The following is a 23,892-nucleotide window of genomic DNA, read 5'->3' on the forward strand; positions in this document are numbered from 1 at the left end:
CATCTATGTGCATCCATACAGGCACGTTCACATCCACACATACATCAACACACAGACACACACACTAAATACAAATTTTGGATGATTGCTGGGAAATGACACTCAATAACACCAATAGCACAACAGCATTCTTTGACATTGATGTCATTATTTGTAATTATTCTTTTCATGTTGGAAGGCTGTGTATTTTGAGGCTGTTTTTATGAGATATGACATTCAATTTCCATCACATTTGTACAAAATTTAAGCTGACAAAGGGGGAAAGACAATTACTAAATTGCTTTCAAATGTATCTTTCACTGTTAGGCAGAGCAAGAACTTGGAGAATACTGGATGGAGTTATAAAATTTCTTTGTGAAACAGGCAGATCTTAGAAAGGGAAGATAGAATTTATTGTTGCTATTAAAATAGTTGTCAGTGCTCTTGAAGGTAACTATGAGTTGTATTCTTAAATAACTTTGGTAATTATAGCAGTAATTAGCACAGGTAGGCTTATAGAAAAGCATAAACATGGAAGTAGATAAATATACTGGCAACTACATCAATAAAGCACTCTGCAAACATAAACTGCTATATAAATGCTAATTAATTACATAAGTAGGCATACTGGATGGAATGGTTATTCATATTACTGCAAAGATAAACAAGTCACACAAACACAGCACTTGCATTTGGAAGCAGTCTTTTCCACATCATCTGCAGCCCGAGGTCTCAGGCAAACTGTCAAGAAGGTTGAGGGATTCAATTTCTGCTATCCAGCCCAACAACCAGTAGTCATGTGCCTACTAAGCACTTCAAATGTTGCTAGCCCTAAATGAACATGCGGAGTGCAAAGCAGACACCAGGCTTCACTTGCTTGGTGTTAGTATCTTGTTAATACCTTATATTGATCAAAAGTGGAAATAATAGTATTTCGGATATCTTTGTTAACAAAGTACATTATTGAAACAGATTTTACCCATTTCTGTTTCACTGTAGCTACTGGTGCTACTCTGAACTATTGAACCTGAGTTTGCTGAAGCAATAGAGGGAGTCCGAGGTGAGGCGTGCCCTTCAGACTGTGCTCTGCCGCTATACCCTACATGCCTATAGAGCTGTACAGCAGGGTAAAACAAAGTTGTTCCAAGCCCCAATGGACAGTGGTGAACAAAAGAATCAGGCAGTCCCATAAGCCTGGGAAAGATAGCTTTTGACCCCAGACACACTGGACTCAAGGGGTTCAAACTTGGTAGGAAAATCCAACTCTGAAGTCTCTGACCACTGGATATGCTAGCTAGTTATTTATGAGGGGGGAGAAGACGGTGTAGACAGAATAGGAGAAGTGGGAGATGGAGAACTTTGGGTTCCGTTTGCCTTCAGATTTACCCTACTTGCCAGCCACCTATGTGTCCAGAATGAAGAATATTTGGAAGAATTCATTCATGTGGTAAATTATTTAGTAACTTATTAGATAACGATACACAGATGAAAACAGCTACCTTGTTTAGTATAAAATAAGTTTGACAATTGTGACATGAGCTCTAGTTAGGGTGCTAACTATAAACATTACTCAAGTTATAATGATAGTCCTGTTTGAGTGAGTTACTTAAAACACTTGAATTCTTATTTGCATCTTGTTTTCATAAACTCACTCAGTACGTCCAGAAGACTGCAATATCAAGAAAGCAAAATTTGCTCCATTAAATTAATTACTGCAGCACCCTATAATTGTGTGCAAATATAATACACCAATGCCACTGTATTCGAGGAATATAAGAGATTACCAAACCATTCAGAACTGCGTATGCAAATTTCACAGAACCTGCAGCATGCCTGCTCCTTTTCAAACCAGGGCACCTGTGGGGGGCACCAAGCACAGACAGTCTTCTTAAAAGTCTCCCCCACCACCGCTTTCCCATGATGCTTATCTTCCAGAGCCCTTACTGTTCATCCAACTCAGCTTCACCACGTGGAGGTACCTAAGACTTGAAGGCAACCGATTCTCCAAGATGATAAGGCACTCAAGACCAACCTGGGACAAGAAAGAATCCCTGCTTATGCCCCCTTTCACTATTGTTGACACAAGGGCTGAATGAAACTCAGTATCATAGGACCAGCCATCAAAATGTCACAAGTAGAGCTGGTAAGCTAAGAATGTAGTCCATCACCCTCCTTTGACAGGAGAAGTAACTTCCTAACAAGTCAGCTAGCTAACTTCAATGCCAGAAAGCTTGTATTTCTCCAGGTGCCCAGAATGCAAATCAGAATGAGGTACAAGCTCTGGAGTGACACATGCAGATGGTCTTGTAGAGAGACACCCTGACAGAAGAGTGCCAGAGATGAGGCCTCTAACCTGAGGCCTGGCTGGGCCTCAGAGCCAGAATTTCAGGGAGTTCTTCTGCTCTGATTCCTAGCCCTGAGAAGCTTTCCTGAATTGTAGCACAATCCATTACAATGTACACACAGTCCCACTTCACTCCAATAATGCCTATTACTCAGGACAAGGGAGAGACCACCTCGAATGCCCACTCCTGATAATGAACTTGATGTCTATAACCATCCTGGAGCCTTCATCCAGTGACTGATGGAAGCAGAGGCAAGCACCCACAGTTAAACACTGAACGGAACCCAAGGAACCCAGTGACAGAGAGAGAGGAGTGGTGAGCAAATTGGCAAAGAATGGGCTGGCAAAACCAGCAGAGACAGCTGACCTGAACAGGGGAGAGCTCTTGGACCCCAAAACCACAGCTGGGAGGCCAGCATGGGACTGATCCAGACCCCCCGAATGTGAGAGTCAGTGAGGAGGCCTGGGCAACCTATGGGGCCCTGAGCAGTGGATCAATGTTTATCCCTGGAATACAAACAGACATCATGTGTCCATAACACAAAGAGGGATGCTCTCTCAGCCTGGACTCTTAGGGGAGTGCCTAGACCCTACCCTGAGTGAAATGACAGACTCTAGATATCCCCTATGTGGAAGGAAATGGCGATAGGTTGGGAGGCTGGGGGGTATGGTGGGGAGGTGCGGGAGGAGGGGAGGGAGAGGGAACTGGGATTGACATGTAAAACAAACTATTTAAAACTAAAATAATAATAATAATAAAACAATGTACACACAGTCCCACTTCACTCCAATAATACCTATTACTCAGGACAAGGGAGAATTCTGGGTTTCAGGAAATAGCAAAGGAGCACACATACACATGTGTGCATCTGCATACACACATGCACATACATGTGCACACATATGCATGCATGAACACACACATACATACACTTATACACACGTACTTGCCATACATACACAGTCACATATACTCCATACATACAATCACATATAATCATACACACTTTATACACAAAACACACACATGTTTACATATTCTCATACATGCATATACCTCATACACAGACACACACGCATGCATACACACACATGTACACACACTTATACACATATACATGCAATACATTCACAGTCACATATACTCATATACACATATACACCATATACACAATCATGTATAACCATATACACATTACACCCTATACACACACACTTTCACATACACTCATACACACACACACACACAAACACACACACACACCCCTGGACAACCTTATGGACGCAGTCAGGAATCCTCCATGAGGCACAGTAATCACTCCCTTTTCTTTCATTTGTTTGTTTGTTTGTTTTGAGTCACTAGACCTCTACTGATTTGCATGTTGCTTTCATAAATTTGCATAGTGCATTCAAGAGCCTCTGTCTCTCCAGCAACCTCACTGCCATGGAGATGTGGCTGCAAAGCATACAAAGGAAGTCTTTATTTCCGGAAACATTGTTACAATGAAGCTTTTAAATGCTACAGAAAATAGAAGGATTTTCTTTTAATTAAAGTACTAGTGTGAGAAATTTGTATAAAGCCACCCCATTCTTATTGTGGCCCTTGGGCAGCTTGGACCCTGGCAGGGTGGCCATGGGAGGTTCAAAGCATCCTTCTCTAAGACGAATAGTTTCAAACGATCTATCTGGGATGGCCTCTAGAAGTCCTCTCAGCTGCTCTGCTCAGCCCCTGGAATCCCACACTCCAGCGCTTCACAAAGCAGAACTCCCATAGCCACACTGCCAGCCGTGCCAGGGACCCCTGCCCATCTGGCTTGGCTCATGACTGTTCCATCCATAAGCGGGGTTCAGCACGCTGTATGAAGTGTTTGTGCACCTGTTTAGGTTTCATTTGGGAACAAGGATGACACTGTGCATGACAGGCCACCTGATTCTACTCACTCAAAAGAATTAAGAAAAAGTCTTTTTCCCAGCCCCAACGTGAATGTGATCAATGACTCTTGTTGAAAATTAGACCATATGTGCACAGCCCTCCTCATCTCTTACATAATAGGCTCAACTGCACGCAGTCCCTCCTTCCCTCCAATCAAATAAGTCACCCGTTTCCTTTGGCATGGTCTTCTTCCCCTTCAACACCAAACCTTTCACAGAAGGAAGAGGCCAGAGAAGATGGAAGGGTGGGAGTTTTCCCAGCCACTGCACAAGAAATGGCCAAAAATGAATGGAGGGAATGAAAGCTTCCCCCGTGGGAAGAGTGGGGGAATGAAAGCTTCCCCCATGGGAAGAGTGGGGGGGGACTAAAAGAGAAGAGAACAGTTTTCCTGCAAGCCTTGCTCTGTGAGCTGTGGCATGCCACAGTCTCTTTCTTTGCTGTGGAGTGGTGAGTCCATGGACTGAGAACACCAGTGTGCTGAGGGAAACAGATTCTGACTCACGTAAGCTGTGTTCCTTTGGCCAATTTGATGAGTTCTTAAAACTGAAATAAGAACATTGTAAGGTCCCTACTTTACAGAGTAATAGGATTAAACTACATAATATCCTCTTTTTTGTTTCTTGTCTTGAGACAGGTCTTGCTATACAGCCTAGGCTAGCCTCAAAGTGTTGATGCTCCTTCCTCAACTTTTAGTATCTCCTCTCTCTCTCTCTCTCTCTCTCTCTCTCTCTCTCTCTCTCTCTCTCTCTCTCTCTCTCTCTCTCTTTCTGTCTCTCTCTCTATCTCTCTCTCTCTCTCTGTGTGTGTGTGTGTGTGTGTGTGTGTGTGTGTGTGTGTGTGTGTGTGTGTGTGTACCAAGACTCTCATGTGATGCTCAGGGGATAACCCTTAAGACTCTTTGTCCATTATGAGGATTCTAGGCATTGCACTCAGGTGGACAGGGCTGAACGCAAGAGCCTTTACCCACTGAGTCATTTTGTTAGTCCATTTACTATAATATTTTTACTATAATATTTTAAACATAACATTTTTGAGAGGAGTCCACATTGAACATTTTCCTCTCATAAGGTAATGTGCAAACATACCTGGACATTCTACTGTGCCTTCAACCTATGTTATATAAACTACAACATGCATGTAAACCAACTCTCCTGTCTGCTTCAGACTTCTCCAGTCCCAGTAACCCTCCACTGTGTGTTGCTAAGGTCCCATCAAGCTGTGGATGAGGCCATAGCATAAGAAAATGGAAGAGTAGATGGTAAGGCCCCGTGTAGTGGCACATGCCTTTAATCTCAGCACTCGGGAGAAAGTCAGATCTCCCAAAGTTTGAAGCTAGTCTATGATAGTAAACATGTTAGTCTTTCTGAGGATGACTGAATTTACTTAGTATGGCTACCTCCAATTGTACCCACTTTCCTACAAGACATACCATCATTATTTATGGCTGATAAAAATTCCTTTGTAATACGTCACATATTTTTTATCCATTCTTCTGTTCTTGGACAACTACATTATTTCATAATCTACATATTATGAGTAACACATCAGTAAATGTTGGTGAACAACAGTCCCTGATTTGCTGACTTGGAAGGCTCCGGGCAACCCACCACCAGTGGTACAGTTGCAAAGCCTGAAGTCTAAGCCTCTGCATTGGTCTTAGCTGCTTACATTCCAGACTTTCTTCACTTGCTACAATTCAGAAGTCTTACTCCCATCTAGATAGGAAGATGGAATCTTTTTTCCACTTGTACTGGGCAGAGGGCTCTTTTGTATGTTAAGACTCTTTGATGGAGAACCGAAAACTTGCTACAAGCTGAGGGCTGCCAGTCTTGTGTCTGCTAGAAATGAAACATACGTTGTACACAACTAAAAGGATCTTGGGTAGTCCACAACCCCACTTTCTGATTTTAAGCACAAGAAAAATCAGATGAGTAAATGGACTTGCCCAAGATCACAGAGTTTCATATCAAAAACCAAAAGAGGAATCTAGATTTCCTGACTAGTAGCCCTATGTGCAGTGAGATAAATACAATAGGTAGAGTACAGTATCTGTAGAAAAATTTCCCAGGTAAATATCTTTTTTTTTAAAGATTTATTTATTTATTACATATACACCAGGTTGAATTGAAGATGGTTGTCAGCCACCATGTGGTTGCTGGGAATTGAACTCAGGACCTCTGGAAGAGCAGTCAGTGTTCTTAACCTCTGAGCCATCTCTCCAGTCCCTCCCAGGTAAATATCTTAAAGGCCATATAGTGAACAACGTAATTTATAAAAACTGTAAATATTTTATAGACATCTGCACAACTAACAAGTTGAACTAATTCTATGGTCTCAAGACCACGTAGCATTCAAATGGTGTTCCATCACACACTCGGGTCTGGGCAGCCACCCCTAGCTTGTGATTGCAATTTTTCCTGTGGCATAGCTCGTAATAAGCAGGAAGCTCACACTTCCTTTCACAGCCACAGAGGAGTGCTATCCATAGACACAGCTGAGCACTGAGTTGGCACATCCCGCTAGAGCAGATTGCTTCCAGCAAGTCCATCCTGAATGACCCAGACAAGAAAGTCAGAGATAGTCAGACAGTCTGGACCAGTCTAGGCCATAGATATCTCAGTCCTACCAGCCAAGCTACTCTGTCAACTAGGTGAAGGGGAGACAGAGCACATAGCAATACTGGAGAATGGAGCCCTGGCCTTTACCCAGCCTCTGAACTGCTAACAAAACTGACTCTGGTCATTTTCCCCTCATTTCCTTTTCCCAGACCCCTCTTTCTGATTGCTGTTTTTCTATGAATTATAAGAGACTAGTGGCCATAAACCACCATGACAAAAGCCACTACTTTATTGCCAGTAATAATCAAGCATTGATCCTACCCTCCATAAGTCAAATATATGTATATGAAGAGAAAGGAGGAGGAGGAGGAGTAATAATAATAATAAGAAGAAGAAGAACAAGAACAAGAAGAACAAGAACAAGAAGAAGAACAAGAAGAAGAAATCAGAACAGCTCTTAGCAAGTCTGTCTTTCCCTGAGTCTGTATCATGCCGCTATCCTGCAACCCCCCCTCCACCCCCGATCAGTTCATCTTTGAACCTCAGAAAGGATTATCCTGGCCTACTCGACTCCTGACTTCAATATCTCTTTCTAATCTCAGGGGAATCTTCTCACTGCTACATTAGAAAAAAATCCCATCCCAGGCAATGACGCAAATGAAAGCCTTCTCAGCAGCTGTAGGTGCGACACAGAGCCCAATGACATGGCTGTCCAACTTGCTTCTAATCCTAGGCTCTAACCATGGGACCCCTACTACCTCAATTCATGCTCTCTTTCTGAGACCAAACTCCCCAGTCCCTATTCCAGGTACTGGACTCCCATCTTCATCCTCTTGTCTGGGTCTCTTAGAAATTTCAGCAGCCTTAAATCACACTAAATAGCATTTGATTTCATCATCTTCCATTTTCCATCACCCAACTTAAAGATGCTACATCATAAAACAGAGTTCTGAAATGACAGAAACATGTCATAGATATGGATGGTTTTAAAAGTCCTTCTGCCTTTCCTTTTGTTAAGGAATATGTATGGCCAGTGTCTTTGCTTTGCTGAGGCCCAGACTAGAGCCCAGCCTCACCAGATCCTACCCTGTCATCTGTAGTCTTATTTTTAAATGCCAGAAACAAGACCAAGCATTGTGGCAATGACAGTATGTGTCCCTTGTGACCCAAACACCTGGCCACTCCTTAAGTCTGTTTCCCTTTTTGGTTCATGGTTGTGAGAATGTGGCCCTCAAAAAGGATCCCATTGCTCACCCGTAAGTGTGAGCAGCAGCAATGTCAGTCGTCCCTTACAAAACATGTGCAGGACTTACTACATGTGCCTTTCAGGTCAAATTTTAAAGAAACGGGGCATGTTTTCTGTGTTCTCTTCCCCCACTGGATGACTGTGATGGTGGGTGAAGATGATGATGAGGCTTAGGGAATAGGAAGCCATATCGAAAGTGTCTTTGGTATCTAAGTCATCATGTGTATGAAACCTCCTGGTGAACAGGAACTCACCTTTCTCTAGGCTGTGAATGAAACTGGAGTGTCTATTGTGCCAGGACATTTGATGGGGTGTAATGCTACCCTTACATTGTCCAAAGTGTTCTGTTACCTGCTCAGACACTCCTCTTTGCTCTACTCCACAGCAATGGTGTCGCAGATGGTGTATAAGCCATATCATCTTTGAAAGCAAAGTAAATTTGCACCCAAAGAGTGTTTACCCTTGGGTAAATGACTTACGGATGCAGTTTACTTTAATATATACTATCAGCACAATGGTACTAAACAAGGTAAAGTATATAAAGATCAATCAAAGTGCCCACATGATAGACTCTGAATTCGGAGAATCTTTCTTCCTGTGCTATTTCCAGACTCATTCACAATATTGCCCCAGCCCCAGCATCCAATACTCAGCAGGTAGCTTCTTCAGCCCTATAGTTTTTTTTTCATGAATTTGTAATTTTGAACTCCTTTTATTATTATTATTATTATTATTATTTACTTTTAAGTTTAAATTTAGATTAGAAACAAGGTTGCTTCACAAGTCAGTTCCAGGTCCCTCTCCCTTTCCCTCCCCTCCTCCCGTGCCCTCCCCCCAACCCCCCCATTATCCCCTCATTTCCCCAGAGAGGGTGAGGTCCTCCATGGGGGTGTCCATAGTCTGTCATTTCATCCAGGGCAGGGCCTAGACCCTTCCCCAAGAGTTCAGGGTGAGAATGCATCTCACATTGTTGGATGGGAGTCCAAAGTCCGTGTGTATACTCTCTCATATATGGATTTTAGACATAGATCTGGGGAGTGCCAGCCTACAATCCCATGGCCAGAGAGTCTGGGAAACAGAAACTTCATTCAGTGGCTGATCGAAGAAGAGGCAGACTCCCATGGCTAAGCACTGAGCTGAACTCAAGAAAGCCAGTAACAGAGAGGGAGGACTGATGACCAAAGGGATTAAGACTGGGCTGGTTTAACCCCCAGAAACAGCTGACCTGACAAAGGTTAACTCTTGAATTCCAAGCATCAGCCTGGGAATCCAGCATAGGACCGATCAAGACCCCCTGATGTGGGTGTCAGTGAGGAGGCTTAGGTAATCTATTGAGCCTTGGGCAGCAGATCAGTACTCAGCCCTATAGTTTTTACAGCACTCAGTTGCAGCAAACTTGACCCCCACATAGAGCATAGCCATTAGTGTGTGGCGATATACACTATCTTCTTTCCATAGTCTCCTTCAGCTGGTTTCCAATGGGAGTGCTGGCATCCTCCCACTAACAACTGCCCCAGTCACTATAGATATTATTTCCCAATGAGGGCCGCGGTCTAGGCACCCCCTCTTGATCCCAGAACCTTCTGGGTTGTCTTTGTTGTGGTGCTACATAATTAACAACAACAAAAAGAACATACAATGGCCTCTAGGTCTATATTTCAGCTTTATATGGAAGAATGTCCCTTCCTAGAGCATCTCACCCCAACTCTAGGGACAGAGGTTGCTAGGTATATCCAATAGTATATTGCTATATTTGAGTTTTTGCCTTTAAAAATACTTGTGTTTTCTGTATCCTGTGATAGATAGGAAATTGGCTCTGGAGGAAATCCCAAGAGACAGAGTTTGGAGATTCCTATGGTCATGTTTAGGGGCTTTAGTTGTATTGATCACCTTTCCAAGGAACATGTGATGCTAGCAAGCCATTTGCAGTCAAGGTAACATCTACACATGGTTGGGCTATAGGGCCAACTGAAACAAATCAGAAGCCTAGATGGCTGCTGTTCTTGGCTATAGAGATAGTAAGGATAGACTGTGAGGGCTGTAGTATGGGATCACGCTCAGTATGCATGAAGACCTACAGAAAGCAAACGAGATCAGATTCTTCAAGTCCTAGCTAAAACCACAATGGAGAATCAAAAGCCTTCATGATAACATCATTGTAGCCATAGATCTAATAGTACTGAAAGTCAGATGTACAGTTTCATTGCTCAGGTTTCATTGTAGCATGCATTGAGTGTGCTGAGTATTTCATATGAAGGTCCAGTTTTTTCTGTATCTTTGCTCACTTCCCACCACCTACAGCATGAACTACCAACAGATAACTTGCTAGGTCTTGGTTAAAAATATGATGTTGGTTGCCTTTGTCTCAGAATCCCATGCTTCACCTGGTAATGATTCTGAAATAAATGATAGCAGAGTTACTTCTTACCTATATACAGTTATGTAATTAAATATGGTGAACAACTATATACTTCTTGTCCCGATTCAGAAACCATTCATAGACACAGTGGTTCTGTGCACAGATGTCACAGACATAGCGCTATGCGCAGATGTTCTTCTTGAAGAGGTGGCAGGTCCTTCCATGGATCTCTCAGGGGCCAACACTGTATCTCCATCTCTCAAGGCATACCCGCTCTCAAGGGTCACTGTATCTCTTCCTTCCAATGGGGACTGTTCCCTTTTCTGATCTCTAAAATATAACCAGCTCCTGGGTTGATTTCAAGATCAATGAATATAAAGAGTAGCCATGAGGCAAAAAAGTCTATACTTAGCAGATTCATGAAAAGACGGTTATGGTTTAAATTCACAAAGACACATTTTAGAAGAGGCCAGCTTGAAACTATCCAGGTGCAGGGCCACTCCTACCCCAGCCAGTTGTAAAAGCATCATCTGCTGGGTCCCCGTCCTTTCATTCTGCCCAGTGAGGGAAGAAGGAAAGTTCAACCTTTGGAATTCTGGGAGTTCTTGTCCATGATAAACTCAATCTATGCTAATCTCTTCCTTTTGACTTTGGGGTGGCTGGGAGCAGTAGTATCTGGTTTGGCTTCCTCTGATACTATGTTCTGTAAAGAGAAAGAGGGCACTACACCGTACAAGGGAAATCTCACTCTTTAGAGAATTCCAGGAGTTTTCAACTCAGTGCAGGGACATTGAGAGAGTAACCTTATGGAGATTTGAGGGAGGCACATGAAGAATGGGGGGAAAATCCACCAAAGGAGCTGACATTAATAAGGGGGGTAATTTACCTTTAGAGCTGTGTGGCTTGACTGTGAGGCATGTGACCTGGGGTGTGGGACACTGAGGAATGACAGCCTGATGAGGTGGCCTGACAGAGAGAAGCTGAGTGATGGCAGCAGTGCGGGGTAGAGGCTGCTAGCAAAAACACAATCACACTGGAGCTGCACTTTATCACCTAGACCATCTGCTGGACGGTTTAGAAAGCAGAGGACCATTTGCTAAGTGACAAGCTGATGTCACTTTATTCGAATGTTTTAACAAAGGAAGAACTCCGCTAAGCAGCACACAATAACAACAGACTATTTTGTCACTTTACATCAAGCAATTTGTGTGATGTTTTGAGTCCCTTACGTATTAGCTTTGCATTATGTTTATACTTTGATAGCATCTGTAGAACAGGAAATGTGTCCCTAAATGTTGGATGTCATTTTGAGGAAATTGTTTTTCATTAAACCTACTGTAGACTGTTTTGTCTGGATTTGTTTTAGTTGCCACGGGGATTCTTCATAAGGTCTTTCCATCTCTCCTCCTCTCACCCTCTCATTCACGTTAACACAGACACCTGATGCATATAGGTCGTCTCATGATTCTGGCCATGACTTGGTCATCACGCTGAAGCTGGACTGCCTGGAGCTCAGACACACGGTCCTCACATCTGAAAGCAGAAGTCAAGGGATTAGCAATCCCACAGGCATGCCTTTATCATTGTGTTAGAGAAGTATATGCATACATACAGCCAAACAGGGTGGTGCTTTATGAGAGACTGGCTGTTTCTTAGTGCTCTGACTGATATTACTGTTAGCTACACACAATAACATGCACACAAACAAATGATAATTCCTTATGCATGGTGATTTGGCTACACTTCCTCTACAGGTCATCAATGTCTTTGTCTCTGAGACATCTACATGTGACTTGTAACTCCAGATTTACAAGTGATTTGAGGATAAAACTGGTATTTTTTAAATTGTGTGAGTGTGTGAGTGTATGTATGGTGTGTGCGTGCATGCACATGTCACAGTGCAGGTGTTGATGTCAAAGGACAACCTGAAGGCATTAGTTCTCTTCTTCCACCAGGAACCCACCTCATGGTTGTCGGGTGTGGCAACAAGCACCTTTATCTGCTGATCCCTAAACCAATGTTTTTTAACCAAATGCTCACACTTGACTTCTCCTTCACCCCCCTTTGTTTCTAAAAATGTGGATTTAAAGTTACTGGTACAATTGTTAGCTCATGGATATTAATATAACAGACAGGCTGCTGCAGAAAGCTGTTCACACTTTGGGCTGCATTCTTGGCTATGGGGGACCTTGACCTTTGTGCTGACCTTTAAAGAGTTTAGTTCCGAGCCACACTGGACCCAAATGCCACAGCCACAGCACCATCGTGACACGTGAAGATGTCAGGATGAGCCTAGAAAGAAATCCTATGACGAGGAGAATCACCCGTTACAGACACAGGATACTCAAAGTCAACCCCCAGAGAGTACAGATCCCTCAAACTGAGAATCCCCATAAAGGTCATCAACTTCAAGACACTCTGTCCTGAACTGCTGGAAGGACAGTTCCTGGGACACATTGGTTAGCACTCCAGATCCTCGGCATAAGTGACCTACTGGCATAAACATTTCCGGCAGATTATGAAAAGCCTGCTTTTTCACAACAGCCCTTCTCCAACTTAACCAACACCTTATACATTTTTGCCTTAAGCCTTCTACAACCTAGTCAAGCCAGGACCACAACAGGCCGTGAGCAGATGTGCTAGCATTTCCCATGTTCTACCAACTGTTCATGAGACTGTGAGTCCTTTGAGTTCAAGGCTGTGTCTTCCTTGTGTTCAGACAGTACTATAGTATCTGCTGTATAGCAGATACTCTGGAAGTGTTTGTACAAGCTAATGTCAATATTCTGTGCAAGAATTACATACCTGGGCAATGTGACTAGTAATTATGCTGAAAGCTTTGAATTTTTGTGGCAACAAAACATTATCACGTCAATTTCAATTCAGCAACTGTTTGTTACTTTGAAATGAACCATCTTGGGTTCTGGGTTAAAATGTGACTAATTTCTTCTCTGGTCCTAAAGGCTACCCTCATGTGAAGAGTACATCATTGGGTCACACCAAATCCAAGAACCAATTTGCATTAAGCAATGGGACATGGAAACAGCAAGTGTGGTGAGAAAAGAAGAGGGGCAGCACCAAGCTTCTGAGGCTATGCAAACCCAATCCAAGCTGCCAGATTCCAGAATCTGTTTGGCACTAAAAGGAGGTCTGTTTGGTTCTTCCAAGGGCTGGACAACCCTGCCTGGAGTACGGTGTTTAGATATGGGGCATGTTGGAGGAGGGAGGTTTCCTAGTCTCTCTGCTCATGAAAATCTCATTACATAAGTGACATCCTGGATAGTGGGGAGCAATGAACAGTTGACGGTAAGAAGAAATGCTCTTCCCTAGTCCCCGCAATCGCTGTCCCTGACAGTACGAATTGCAGGGCTGTCATCTGCCAGACTAAATCTCCATGAATCACAGATGATTTTAATGAGGTTCTCTGCGAAAGCTCCCCGTGCAGTTTGCCAAGATATAATCCTCACCCTGATGATAGCAATTAGTAATAAATGTTCTCTCTCGTTCCTTTAAAAAATTGTGTTTGAAACTGATGTGAGTTTTATACATAGCTATCTTCTGCTTCAGAAGGAGAGAAAGAAGGAAGGAGAGACAGACAGTCAGACAGACAGACAGACAGACAGGCAGGCAGGCAGGCAGACAGACGTACGTGAGAGTGATCTGTATGTTCATCTCAAGTTCCCACTGACTCCTTCTGAGAGTTTCTTCCAGCCAAAGTTGCCTCGATGGCATGGTGAATGGAGACACTTCCTGTTTCTCCTCTCTTAACAGAGATGGTCAGAGATAGACCTGAAGTCATTAGAATTAAACTAGCAAGTCTGGTTCCCCCACAGGCTCTGCTCTCCCACAGACTCCCCTTAACCTTAGTTACGAGCACTGCTAAACTTCCTGCCAGCCAGGACTGACATGGTATGCCTAAGAGGTCTCCCTAGTACTCTGTCCCATAGAGGTGACTGACTGGAATCCTGGACAGCCAGTGCACCCCACAAGCAGCCCTTGACTGGAAATAGGGAATGGTATATAAATATCCCAACTTGCCCCTTATGTGGGATAGCTGATTATAACCTACTGGACTCCGTAGGTAGTAAGTGGGTTGGTGATAAGCCAACATTGGTCACCTTTTTCCACTTCCCCAACAAATTGCTTGTGCTAAGATCCCAAGTCAGGATATAATTCTGGGGCCCCAATCTGATATAGATTCTAACAAAAAGCAACAACAACAACAACAATAAAATGCCTCCATGTTCAAGATCGTTGAACTTCAAGATACCTGCTATACCAGAAGACGGAGATCAAAAAAATCCAAAAAACAGGCTGGAGAGATGGCTCAGCGGTTAAGAGCACTGACTGCTCTTCCAGAGGTCCTGAGTTCAATTCCCAGCAACCACATGGTGGCTCACAACCACTTTGAATGAGATCTGGTACCCTCTGCTGGCCTGCAGACAAAAGGCTATATGCACAATAAATAAATAAAATAAAAAATCCAAAACACACACACACACAAAAATTTGTGCCATAGTTCCCAGAAAGTATCTGTTTTACACACACATACACACCAAAAACAAACAAGAAAGCAAAACCATGAGGACCAGCACAATCTGACCCCATTTCCTTATCTCTGTTCACTAGGATAATCACTTGGCAACAGTCACTCTGTTACCCATGCTGGTCTTTTGAATAAACATGGCATTATGCCACACCCCTATGCCTTTGCTCTTTCCACTGCCATACCTGAAATTTCCTTTTCCATATGTCAGCATAGTTTTCTCCCATCTCTCTCCAAAGGGCATTGTTCCCATGTCACTCTCTGAGACCTTCCTAAACCACCTATATAAGATCATCACCATTCCAAACCAGACCCAACATGTCCCATCCCCAGGCATTACCTTATCTTTCTCCATAATATTTATCACTATTCGGCAGGCATGACCTATTCCTCGTGGGCTCTAAGAATGTATTCAGCAATGTTATGGCTGACCTTTTAACACTTCCCTCCCAGTTTTCACTACTTTGACATTATTTTTGCTTCAGCTTCTATTCATTAACAAGTAGATTGATACCTGAGATGATACATTGAGGTTTTTCTGAGAGACTTTCAAAGTAAAACCTAAACTCTAGGAGAACTTTCAATTCTAGTAGTCTGGATCAACATCTCATTTCTTTACTAATGTGCAATGTTGAGTGAGTCACTGGCCCTCACTTTCTGCATTAAAATGGAGACAACTGGAATTCACACATCAGGATTTTGTAACGTTTACATGCAAAGTGGGAGACCTACACTTAGCAAGTGGATGTGCAGCAGGTACTCAATTAGGATGGTTTCCCAGGGCCATTTTTGCAAAGGTGGCTTTGGCCCTGCAAGGTATAACGTCTCTTGGAGATTATCATGAGACTCATCAAAAAGCTAAAATCTCTCCCCAAATCTTACCCTGAACTAGTACATCCGGGCATTCATTTACTTTTTAAAACATTATCAGTTCGCTTAGGATGAATAGAATGATACAAACGATAGAATAATTTTAAAATGTTCAAAAGCTTTATCTTGGATTCCTTTCTTGGGCTCTGATCTTCTAGGCCTACATTTTGCAGTGATACCTGCCTTCTGCCAGGCTTGCTTGGATGCTTGTGGGAATAGGACAATGAGTCACTAAGTCTCATTCCTGTGAAAGGGAAGTCTGGCTTGTTCCTTGCCTGAGTTCAAGGTCCACCAGCTCAACCACACTCTTGATAATAGCATCTACTCTCACAACCAGAACTCCAGCATGGGTCTCAGATGTGAAATGGGTTACCCATCCAACTTCTTCCCATTACCTAAATATTATATTGGTGGCTTTGGGCAAAAGAGACTTTGTTCATATGGCTCCACATTTTGACTCTTTGGAATCACTGAGTGGTCTAGTAGTAACCATAAGATGGCACTATGCTTTTGGATGAAGTATTTGTAACCCCAAATGAAAAACTTAAAGAAACAAACCATGCCTTCCTGAACCCATTGTCATTGAAAAAAAATGATACAGCTTGTATTTATCCAGCACACTAACTGGCCCTCAATTGAGAAGCAATGATTTGGGTCAAGCTGCTATTTTGTGAAGAAGAGAGTGAGAAGCAGACTTATCAAGCACTAGGAGAGTTAGAAACAAGCCAGGAGCAGCAGTGCATACACGCAGGACTCCTGGGTCCTAGATGGCTTGACCACATGGAAGGGAGGAGAAAGGCCATACAGAGCTACTGTGGTAATGGTGAGAGACTGGACGGAGTCAAGCATTGAAACCAAACAAGTGTCTGAAAGGGGTGTGAGGACTGTGGTAACAGCCTAAAAAGGAGCATGTATAATCAAGTGCATACATAAACTAAGACACCACCAGCAGTGAAGGCCTATGGGTTGCTTAGACGATGGAAGGAAAGGTTAAAAAACCACAGGGACCTGGGTGCAGAGCACAGGAACTAAGTGTTGGTTTCTTCAAGACCTTGTTGGCGTTGACTCCAGGTCTCTTTCACATAGTGTGCTCCTTGAGGTATGTGGGGCTCTGATTCTGGTTCCAGCAGAGAAAGAGAAACAATGATAGGAATTCAGGAAGCTCTAAGAATTCTCATTCTATAAGAAGTTGGGGTTTTGTTATTGATGATGATGAACCTAGGTGTGTTAGGTTAGATTGTCTCAGAAGGAGAGAGGAAGACACGAGTGCAACTAATATTTGGAACGTGATCTTTTAGGAATGAAGTAAGCTAGGGAAGACCGATGTTTGAGATGGGTGTGATCATGAGCAGATCATCACTGTGGGCACTTGTTCTAGGAATTCTAAGATACAGGGGGAGAACCTACCTGAAAGTTGGCTCACTGAAGAGCAAGGAAACTGGGGTATATATCCACTGACTTTTCTCTGCCATTGGTGAGAATAGCTGTTAGGAGATTAACTTCTGGTTTGTCCAACATGGGCTTGGGCTTGGGCATGCTTCCAACTCACTAATGCTCTGTGTTAAGATTTAGAAGCTGTAGAAGAAAGCGCCACATAGAAGAGAGTGGATATCAAGGCAATGAGAGAGGGGCTTCGGGGCATCCACTGCTCCTCATGCCTCTGCCCGACTTTTCCCACTGTCATCTTGTAGTCACAAGAAGGAGCCATTAGTGAAGGCTCAAAAGGAGAAGCTCTACAGAAAGCACTGCAGAGCTCAGAAAACACAGGCCGGTGACTGTCCATCCCACCTACTGCAACTGCGTTGCTGCTCCGTTTGAAGGTTTTCTTGTTTGCTTACCGATTGTGAGCCACTATGCGGGTATTGAGAATTGAACTCAGGACCTCTGGAAGAGTAACCAGTACTTTTAACCTCTGAGCCGTCTCTCCAACCCCTTGCTTGCTGGTTGTGCCTTTTTGTTTTTCCCTCCTGAATCCAGTGCTTCCTTTCCTAATAGCATTTCAATACTGCTTTCCCCGGATAGCCATGGTTCTCCCCTTTGCTAGAACACAGGAGTTTTACAGTTTAAATTATGGGCACGTTAGGATATCCAGCTAGAGGACATGCCATGTGCTCAGAAGAAGAAAACTCAGTTTTCAGGAGAATGAATGCTCATCACAGTGAGGCAGTCTCCCTGATGTTTTTGTAGTTACCTATTTGGATGCTGTTGAGTGGCAGCTTGTCTCTGCTCTGTGAATCTCAGGCCAGGAGGAAATGTGATGCAAGTGGCCATGCAGCACCATACGGGGACTTATGAAACATCCTGTCTACGCCATTGCACAACCTGGGGCTCACTTCAATGCATTGGTTATTTACTTTAGGTAGTCCACTCGTTTCCTTGTTTAACTCCACCTGCCAGGCCCCAACTCACTCCTCTGGAAGTAACTACTGTAAATCTCATTTAAGCACAGATTTTGATGAAGAACTTTGATGTAGATGCCTCCTTACATACTCCAAATGAATTGGTCGTTACTATGCAATCCTAGTATTTCATATGCTCTTACTATCTGCTTATTATCTCACATACATTGGGGAGGATGGCAGGCCTACAGTTATCTCCCTCTCCACCCACCTCCCTTCCCTCACCCAGGTCAGAGATCTTAGACATCTAACTGCCTTTTGAACGAAAGCAGCAAAACATAATAAAATCAATTATATCATCCAAATGTTCCACTTTCTAGCATCAGGTGAAATTCCCCCAATGCATCAGAATTTTCTGGAAGGCCTATCAAAAGACCGATTGCCCCAAACTCCAAGTTCCAGATAGTGAGGCATGTAATACTTCCTGTTTCTAACTAGTTCCCTGGAGATGATGGTGACACTGGTCAATAGATGTCTTAGCCAAAAAAGCACCGGCCACAGTGCTGTGTTTCTCTTTGAGAGTAGGACTGCAGTTTTGTTGGAGTCAGAAAAGAAGCAAAAGAGCTGGTGTCTCAAGTACTCTTTGTGCCCAGTGATGTAATACTGCTGTCAGTACATTCTTGAGTAATGGTCAGCAGTATTGAAGTGACTTCACCAAATGCCATGTCTACTAACACTTGCTACTAGTTGCCCATCAGCACTCCAGTACCCAGAATTTCTGTCCTGTGAGGATCTCTAGCCAAGGCTGACTGCAAACGATGAATTGGCAAAAACCTGACACCATTCATGTGTTTAACCCCTGATACCTTTGCTACTATCCCAGTAAAATTGTAATTCCCGAGATCAGAGAAGTGCAGTTTAAATTGAGAACAACAACAACAAAAAAGCAATGGACCCCATCCACAATCTTTCCCAGTTACCTGAGAAGAGAATACCAAGTATTTAACGCTTTCTAGTTGAGTTATTGGATTATTTATGCAAAGGCATAATTACAATGAGATATAATCCAGACTCTTTTAAAGGAAGCTCTCCCTTAGCCACAATTTCTTTCCTCCTTGTCCCTCAAGTACAGCTAACACAATTAACCAGGCACCAATTGCTGCTCCCCACAGCTATTTCTACCCTTGTCTGGCTTCATCAGCTGTTGGAGAGCTTGTCAAGCAATCTTACCTGAATTTGAGTCCCCTTCTCTTCACTTACACCCCTTCAGGGAGAAATTGAATTTTTTTCTGGAACAGGTTTGTTGGTTATTTAGAAAGATACAGGTAAGGCAGTGGCAACTGCACATTTATCCCTGAACTTTAAAGGGACCATAGATATGAAAAGAAAATACATCTTTTAATCCCTCTACAGCTATTCTTCCTTTTAATAAATAACTGACATTTGAGAGAACCCATTATTGAACATGCCTTCTGAGCCCCTTTGTAATTGGTACAAAGAGCTTCTCAGAAGACAAGTCCCATTGTGAGTATTTAAGAGGAAGTCATATTTAGTCAAAATAGACAATTATGTTTATGTCTTCCTGAGGTTTGTTCGCCCAGAGTGAGAACAACAGAAAGCTGAGGCATGCTTGTGCCAGCACGGCAGGCTTTCACAGACTTCAAGCACTCCTGTCAGAATCCGTGTTGTAGGGAAGGTGGCAACACGGAACATCAGCTGGTGGTGTGTGCCAGTGTGTGGGAGGGCAGGCAGGCGATGAAGTTTGGGGGCCTCAACACCCATCTCTATCAAATCTAGTTAGTTGGCATCAAGATAAAATTTCTGCCAGTAACAAAACTAACCAAAGAATTAAGGAAGAAAGTGCAGGGGAAACATGAGTGATCCCCAAAGCAATACAAGCCTACCTCAAGGCAACAGTAAACATGTTGATGCAAAACCGCAATTCTTACCTCAAAAAAAAAAAAAGAAGAGATAATTTATTGTGAAGCCAAATGTGAGTGTCCGTGGCAAAGGAACAGAGATTTGGATCACTTAACTTCCATGACCCAGCTCAGATGGAGTCTCATGAAGTTTTTATAGTAACAAAAGTTATAAAACAACACGCTTTTCAAATACACCAGAGAAAAACAGTAGGTAGGTAGTTAAAGCTAAGTGGGGAAATCTCTACTACAGGCCTCAGGGGTATATCAGGTGGCGTTTTTGGTTTTTGGGTTGATGGGAACTGATATTTTATTAAGTCAATATATCACAAAAGGTTTTAACTGTATTAACAGGATGCTAAGTAAGACATAGAGGTGGGAAAGAGATGACTATTTAGAGAGCTAAATACAGCCCAGGATAAATCATAGTTAGACTTCGGATCTGCAACATTCCAAACTCTTCATAGTCACTGAAGGTCTGCTCAGTCAGTCAGCCCTGCAGGGGTCAGTGAGGAATGCAGGCGCTTTCTTGGAACTTCTATTTGCAACAGTTTACTGAGAAATATAAACAGTGATTATAATATAATGACAAATTCACAATATGTCTAACTAGAGAGAATAGAGAGTATTGACTCTTTTTTCCTTAATATATCTAAGCATATTTATATAATTCTAATTTTTAAAAGGCAGTTGGCAGAGTAGAGGTTCCCATAAGAGAAGGAATTTGATAAAAACCACACACACACACACAGAGTGATGCATAACTGCAGCCTTAGGGACAAGAGGACCACAAGTTCAAGACCAGCCTGTGCTATGGAATGAGAGTCATGTACTTTAAAGTAATAGCAACAACAACAAAAGCTATTTAAAATGCACAAAAGTGATTTTACTGAAGTAGCTGAGAGATTCTGAAATTGGAGGGCAGACTTATCTAACACCAAACCTGTCAGTGATGTCACGATAATGAAGGCCATACGGCTGACACATACAGCTGGACTCGTTTAGAGAGCTCTGGACTGTTGTCTGATAAAATGGGGACTTTCAATGTTACATATGAAAATAAGAGATTGTTGGCTGGAAAGATGGCTCAGGGTTCAGAGCCTCTTGCGGAGGACCAGAGTTCCTCATCAGGCCGCTGAGAACCTCCTATAACTCCCGCTCCAGAGGATCATGCGCCCTCGTCTACTTCCCAAGTATAGCTGCACAAACATGGAATACACCCACAGAGGTGCACACACACACACACACACACACACACACACACACACACACACACACACATAAATAAGATAAAATTGTAAAGTTATTCCTCACTCCCAAGTCATGGTACCTGGGTTTCAGCTTTGCTTTAGAATAAGGCATCAAGATCAAGAACCCCCGAGTCTCTTGTTAAAAGGAAAATCCTCAGTAGTAACAGGTGCAGCACTTGGCAATACAACACGAAGAGTCACCACAGACTGGACCATTGTCAAGGCTGGATTGTTAGAGGAACAGCCATGTTGGAAAACCGGGACCTTTGAGCATGAGCAAAGGCCAATACACCTTGACAGGTAGGCAGGTCTCTGTCTGCAGACTAGCAAGAGTCACATGACCCTGAAAGAGCCACCTGGAAGCTTGCACTCTCCAGGGGAAGCCAGCAGCAAATGGAAAAAAATGAGAAAATGACCTGCAGACGACTCCTGAGATTAGGTCTCTAGGTTCCACCAGTGGCTACAGAGATAGCTGGGCTGATCCTTAATTTTACCTGCAGCAAGTAAGAGAGGCACTAAGCTGGGAGGTTGATCTTCCTGAGGATAGAATGAGACAGAGACCACAACAATATAGGAGTGCTGTCAGTGCACGAGCAAACCCCTGTCCTCGATTTGTTGGGGGAGGAGAGAAGGGAACGGGAGAACAGAAATGGACATGAAGAGTGTTAAATGTGTGACAGACTTGCTTTGTACAAGCTAGGTTTGCACAAAGAAAACTGCCTCCCCAAAATACAACTTGCACCCCACTGAGCACCACCAAGGAGGATGTCTCATGCTGTTCTGCCTTTTTGAATCTTGAGAGCTAGAGTTTGGTAGTTTGTTGTTGCTGCTGCTAAAGTTGGGACAAGCATGTCTTTAATACAAAATAATAGAGTTTGAAAAGTTGGTCTTTTAAGTCATAGCACTCTTTTTTTAGACTGTCTTAGGTGTTAAAAGAAAAAGATTCTAATAATGACATTTTGTGCCAAGAGTCATTAGAACAAAGTACCCTCCTGAAGCAAAATGTTATAGCCAAGTTATGAACCTGCAAACAGAACCTTAACCACCGTGATAGGAGCTGACTGTAGTAATAAAAAATGAATTTGTTAAATAAAATATGTTTATAATTCACTGGGCTCAGAATCAGGGAGGTGGAAAGAAACCTCCAGTGAGTCATTATGATTTTGCAAAATAGTCAAAAGAGCAGTTCACTCTGCAGGCAGGTGGAGGAGTCGGTGCCCTATTGTCGTTATTACAGTGTGTGATTTCATTTATTCATGGGGTGCCAGGGATACAGGGCCCTTTTGAGGCGCTGAAACACGGCAGACAAAAGCAAGGGAATGAGATGAAATCCTGGCCTTAGAGAGACTTGCAGTAGCCGGTTCAGTTTGGCTGATGACAGCAGATATTGGAAGAACATTAATGCAATGAGCTTTTCCAGATCCTGGTGGGTTTAAGCAATGACTGTGAAGGAAGAAAGGAAAGGAAAGATATATATTCACTTGGAAGTTAGTCAAGGAAACATGAAAAGTATAAGCCTACCCCGAAAGTAAGACTCTCACTGGAGTGTAAAGACGAGATACAATAAAACTAAGGCTGAATGTAGCAGCACATAGGATTTAGAAGCTCTTTTGCTATCAGAAAAAGAAAATTTTCATCTAGTGTAAGAAAAGAATAGGCTAGTGTTTCCCACAAATAATTGGTCTGTGTAATTAATTAGTAGGAAATAAGGATCAAACCCAAGAAGCCAGGCGATGGAGGAGGGAATAAAAATTTAGAGAAGTGTTCATTTCCAAACAAAGCCATTTCTAGTGTCAGCATGGCAGTAATACCTAAGTAGGTATAAAAGGAAAGTGGAAAATTATGGGCTAACTTGCTAACCTCCCACCCCTTTATATACTGAAGCCTGAATTCCAGCACCTCAGAATGTATTTGGAAAGAAATCCATCAAAGACATGAATTAGTTAAGATGAAGCCCTTAAGTGGGTCCTGGGGTGTCTGTCCTTGGGTGAAGAGGAGGTTAGATCATGCTGAGACACCAGGAGAGAAGACTGTGCCAGGACACAGCAAGGATACTTACCTCAATGCCAAGGAGAGAGCCTTGGCAGAGATCAACCCTGCTGACACCTTGATCTTTGGCTGTGAAATAATAAATGCATTTCTGTTTTCCAAGCTACCCAGAATGTGGTATTTTGTTATGACATCAGACTGAGGGAGAGGAAGATGAGAGAAAGCAAGAGATCTGGGGTAGACTCACTTGGGACTTAAATGGCACAGAAACTAAGTTTTATGCCTGTGATGGCTAATATTGATTGTCACCTTGACTGCATCTGGAATCCTCTAACGGACAAGCTGCCAGAAACTCCCGCGAGGGATTTCCTTCATGAGATTGTTTGAAGGTGGAAGACCCAAGATAAATGTGAATTGTTCCTTTTAGTGGCAACCTGGATGAAAAGACATAGAAGAAGGAGGGTTTGCTTGTAGCCTGCTTGTTCTTGCTCTGGCAAGTTCATTACCCTATTCATTTTGCTGCAATCTTCCTTCACCAGTATTACAACCAACTTCTTCGG

The 23,892-nt window shown here is 43.0% G+C and overlaps 1 long non-coding RNA gene across 1 annotated transcript in view; it reads right to left on the reverse strand.

Annotated features, from left to right (window-relative positions):
• Nucleotides 1-23,892, reverse strand: part of LOC121133158 — an 87,883-nt gene that overhangs the window by 19,908 nt on the left and 44,083 nt on the right. The window contains exon 2 of the long non-coding RNA XR_005869926.1: nt 11,756-11,952. This is a non-coding gene — a long non-coding RNA (uncharacterized LOC121133158). The remainder of the gene's footprint in view (nt 1-11,755; nt 11,953-23,892) is intronic.

Source organism: Mesocricetus auratus, unplaced genomic scaffold, assembly GCF_017639785.1.
Source record: "Mesocricetus auratus isolate SY011 unplaced genomic scaffold, BCM_Maur_2.0 Super-Scaffold_100020, whole genome shotgun sequence".
Taxonomy (NCBI): domain Eukaryota; kingdom Metazoa; phylum Chordata; class Mammalia; order Rodentia; family Cricetidae; genus Mesocricetus; species Mesocricetus auratus.